Source organism: Rosa chinensis, chromosome 7 (genome assembly GCF_002994745.2).
Source record: "Rosa chinensis cultivar Old Blush chromosome 7, RchiOBHm-V2, whole genome shotgun sequence".
NCBI lineage: Eukaryota > Viridiplantae > Streptophyta > Magnoliopsida > Rosales > Rosaceae > Rosa > Rosa chinensis.
The window spans coordinates 21,539,513-21,544,747 of record NC_037094.1 but is presented as its reverse complement, the minus strand read 5'-3'; the positions used below and the strand labels follow the sequence as shown (position 1 = coordinate 21,544,747).

The window sequence follows — 5,235 nt, the reverse complement described above, 5'->3', positions numbered from 1 at the left end:
CCGCATCCCACCGTAAATTTAATTTTAATTTTTTTATATTTTTAAGTTAGAATCTTATGAGATTGTTCTGAATTCTCTTGTATGCTAGAACTTTGTTGAATGTAAGAAGATGCATCAGCCAATTGCAATCCCTTTGTGTAACTTGTCCACAATGAACACCCTCCTGACATATAGCTTAATGTTGTTCATCTTCTTTCTGGTGTCAAACAAGTCAAATTGTGCCCACTTTGGGACAAAGAGGACGACTTTGAAATTTTCAAGCTGCCCTTCTACAGAAAAATGCTTCACAGCAAGGTGTTCTTTCCAATCATTGGTCAAGCTCTTGTAGAATGAGGCATATTCGATCATCCTTGGTGAGCTGCTCAGGCTTGCAGAGCCAAATTGGTTTTTGCTTGTTAATTAGTTCTCACTCGTGAGAAACATCCTTGATCTTCGTTTTCTTCTTTGCCTCTTCAAATTGGTTTTTGCTTGTTAACTAGTTCTCACTCGTGAGAAACATCCTTGATCTTCTTTTTCTTCTTTGCCTCTTTCTCGTTGTCCTCATCAACTTCCTCAATAACTCTTTCTTCTTCTTTCTTGGGTTCAACCTCTTCATCATCACTGATCTCCTTTTTCAATGGTCTTCTCAGTTCACAAGTACATGGGATAGCTGATGAATTCAGAATGCTTTGTCACACAGTTATGGTTTAACGATGAATGAAGAGATTAACAATGAAGTTAGTGCGTGTTTTGTAGGATGTAGTAAGAAAAACAAATTGTAATTTTTAATAAATATTGTTCTTTATTGTAATTTTATATTAAGGTATGTTAGTTTTTTAATAAATCAAAAACTTATAGAGTAAACAAAATAATTAATAGAGTGACAATAGCTGCACCCTTTTTTAATATTCTCAACTTAATCGATCATTCTACTTTTTCTAATTTTATATACTTCATAATGCTTAAACTAAGAGAATAAATTGGAAGAAACCCTATAAGAGCGCTCTCGCTCTCGTTTTCTCTTCCTCATCTATGACAGTTGCGAACTCCAACCTTAGGGTTTCACCAGCTGAGTTTTTGGCCAACAAGATTCTTGTGGTGTCAAGCTTGCTAGCGAACTCATTTAGCGTGTTTCCTAAGATTAAAAACCAGAAAGCTAAAAAAAAAAAAAAGTCTCTGTCTCACTCAAATAAATTAAAAAATTCCAAATAAGAAGGAAAAAAATATTTGAATTATAAAAAATAAAATAAAAAATCGTCAACAAATTCCTTCTTTTGACTTGGAAACAATTGAATGGAATGCTTTTCATATCAATGATTAAGATAGTTGTATGCTTTTTATGCATATATAGCCCAAAAGAGTTAAAAGATCACAGATTTTAATGTGCACAAATGCATGTTCCTCAGTTATCTATATAACCTTCAATGAGTACTAGTTCATCATGCATTTTATTGACCAAAAAGAAAGTCATGCATGGCTGGGTTTAATTCGTTTCCAACTTTTTCTTTATGGCGTTACATATCATTATGTTTCTTCCTTTCTTTTTTTCTTTCGTCAAATGATCGATCATTATGTTCCTGTGTCATAGTTAATTTTAAAAATTAAAACAAATTAACTGCACCTTACCGTACTCATATTAATTTTCCAACACAATGGTCGAATACCCGGAGGCAGCGTTCTAAAAATTCTTTTTGACTGCCTGGACTGTGGCTAGCTGTCTCGATTAGTTCGGAAGGGGTCTAGATGCTTGCCGATTTTTTTTTTAAATTATTTACATAATCATCACATACTTTGTCTCCTTTAATTTTGCATATATATGTTTTCCCATACAGTTATAATTTTTTGTTGGACAAATTTATTCACACATTGCTAAGTATTATATACACATTCCCTATTTAATACACAACCTATTAACTTTTTTATTTTAAAATTTTACTAGAAGTACAACCTCAAACTTCCTAAACTATCCTCATTCACAATACACCATACATATTCTGTAAATACACAGGTTCAAATCTTGTGTCTCACACTCTTAATCAATTATCGACACCTTATCTTTTTCTTATGAAATTAAACTTCTTAATTAAAAGAACTATGTTTTTCCGCCATCAAGGTCGTCCTCTGTCCCATCTGCTCCATGATCCACTATCAAATATCAAACAAAATGGATCGTGAGCGGTCATGAGCAATCTTCCATGGAATGAGACGAGCAATATGTATACTTCTCTATTTGACTATTTTCAATCCATGATACCCCTGATCTATGATATCACAAATAAAGTAGTGTTGATTTCAAGCAAACTCCAACAACCCAGATTGATAGTTATGGTCATATGGGCATGAGAGGAAAAACAATCTGGAAACAAAAATCAATTAAGCTCTCCACATCTACAACTTTCATGATTCTTCTACCATGAGCAGAAGGTGAAGAATGAGAAGGACCCAATGTTATGCATCAGTATTTGATACTCATAATTCATTTGACTATGTTTGTATGATGTTGTAGATGAGTTGTTAACTATTTGTAACTAGGGCTCTAAGTTTGCATCTTCATTCATGTAGTGGAGAAGAAAACGCTAAAGCGAGCTAGTAAAATCCAACTATGTTTCTTTAATTTTGATATAAATGTCTCTTTTAGTAATTTGATGTACCCATAAAATTTGATGTTAGATGTAGGGGTGGGCACTTTGTACCGAAAATGCGGTTACCGACCCGAACCGAACTGAAAAAGGGGTTTGGTAACCGCACTGAACTAAAACGGTGTCGTTTCATGGTCACACCGCACCAAACCGCATTTTTGGGTCATAAACCGCCCGATTTAAACCGACCCGCACCGAATTTGTTTTAATTACATTTTATGTATTTATTATTTCTCTATTGATGGAAATGTTGGTTTTTAATATATAAGAAATCCATTTTTGTTTAGGTTTTCAGTTTGTAATAAGTTGCTATGTTTGCTTGATCATTGATATATATATATATACACACACACACAGCCCCCTTCCAATGAGGGATCCCTATTTTTTGCCAACTTGAGGGATAGGCTCGCAGCCCTTGGATCTGTTTTAATGAGGCTCGACGGCTGAGATCAAGTTGAGTGATTTAAACCCTTTCTAACCTATATCACCCCGAGTTCCAGAACTACCCAATTCATTGTGCCCCTCTCTCGCGCATCAACGCTAAGAGAATTCTCCGATTTCCAACTCCTCCAATCTCAATCAAAATTCGGAGCTCATCTCTATAAAAAACCCACCAAAGATTCAAACTTTCTCCACCAAAGGGTCCACGAATCAAAACCCATAAGCGTTGATTCGTGAATGGCGAGCCTGTATGTGAAAGCTGTGCCTCCTGCGGATCTGAATAGGAACACAGAGTGGTTCGTGTACCTGGCGTTTGGACCACCTATTTTCTCATCCTCTTCTTCTCTTGGCTCCTTGTGCTCTCGATTTTTGGCTGCTCTCCTGGCGTGGCTTAGACCATAGTCAATCTCTCTCATTTCGTGGTATGTATTTGTTTGATAACATATACTGGCTTTGATTGATTGCTGTGTTCAAATTGGGTTTCTTGGTTTCTGAAATTTTTTATTTTGGTGATTAGAGGCTGTCTGATTTGAAGGTTGCATCAATCAAGTAATGGCTTTTAGTTGAGTTTTATAAAGAATCCATGTTGCAATTGCTTAGCTCAATGATATTTTGTGTTTCTCTGTACTTAATTAGGTTTATGTTACATGATTCTACATGGGTTTTGTATCTGGAAGCTGAATTGGGGGCATTACAGTGTTTTAGTAGGTAATTGTGTGGAAAGAGAATAACCCATGTTGTATTTTTCTTGACTAAAGAGGGGATTTGCTTTAAGTTATTATTTTCTAATTGGTGTGAGCCTGGAAAATGAGGTCAATCTTGTGGAGCCTTGTTGCGTGGATATATGTTAGATCAATACTCAGTTTAATTACTATGATAAATTATAGGAATGTAGAGAAATTGTATTTACTAAGCTGTCGTATGAGCCTCTGTTTGATCCTAAAGTGTATACCTTTTCTCTTTGTTTTTGCTGATATGATGTTAGGCTATGCAAATTGAAGGTCAAAAACAATAGCTAGAATCTATTTCTTACTGATTGAATAGAAAATTGAAGTTCACATACTTGCATTCTGGTTTAGTCTAATCTGAGTGTTTGCTTGTAACAGCTTCATCAAGAGAAAGAAAATGCATACAGATTGAAACTTTCATGGAAGGGTTTCTGTACTTTGATTTACTGAACTGGAAGTTAGTATGATTTACTACACATTAGTAAGCTGCAGGAATTGTAGTATTTTTTCATGGTTGGGGATTTGATGTTTTTTTTTTAAATTCAAGATCATGTGGGGCAGCAGAAATCCTCAAATAAAAGTGATTACTGTCAGCCCACAATTTGAGAAGGTTATTGTAAAGTTTGTGCTTTCTTAGTGCAGTCCAAAATTACCTGTTGGAATAATTGGGTACTTTGTATTGAATTATTAAAGCAGGTGAAACTTTAGCAAATCCTTTTCATTCTTGCCTTATGATCCGTTGGATGCGTGCTCAAGAGGATGAAGAAGCCCTGTTGGATGCGTGCTCTAGAGGATGAAGAAGCCAGCCAAACACCCCTTACCATTGATGTTGTCACTATCAGTTTTCCTATTTGTTGTATCAATACAATTCATGTTTCTTTATTATGCAATTCTAGTCTCTTGTTGGTCTGAAGATGGCTATTAATGCTCATTATTAAATGATACTCTCTAGTTGATATTGGAAAGTAATGTTCTGAACTAGTGTATGTATTTTTAAAAACTTTTGAGAAATGTATATGTGATCGTTTCTATCTGTCAATTGTATTGCATTTCTGAAACTTATGGGAATGTATTTACAAACATTTGCAAGCAGCCAAGCATATATAGCATAAGCAGGGATATATATCCGATGTGCGATGAATGTCAGCACTATGCAGTACATTGTAATAATGTACAAATAACGATATCAGCAAATACATTGCAAAGTGAACTTTTGCCTCTTTTTTTTTTTTTTTTCCTTTCCGATGAGAAACTTTGATCATTGATCTGCAGCTACAATAGTACAGATGTTATAGCTATTGTCTCATTTTGCCTAAAGAAAAAAAGATATACACAATAGACAAACATGACAGAAGATATACACAATAGCTTCAACATTGATATACACAATAGCTATAACATTGATGCTGAGAACCAAAAACCAAATTACTCTACTATGACAGAAGATA

At 34.8% G+C, this 5,235-nt stretch overlaps 1 long non-coding RNA gene across 1 annotated transcript; it reads left to right on the top strand.

Moving 5' to 3' along the window:
* The first annotated feature begins 2,994 nt into the window (after nt 1-2,994).
* LOC112175863 lies at nt 2,995-4,396 on the top strand. The gene is made up of 3 exons (XR_002926676.2): nt 2,995-3,481; nt 4,166-4,244; nt 4,335-4,396. It is a non-coding gene; the product is annotated as an uncharacterized LOC112175863 (long non-coding RNA).
* The last annotated feature ends 839 nt before the right edge of the window (nt 4,397-5,235 follow it).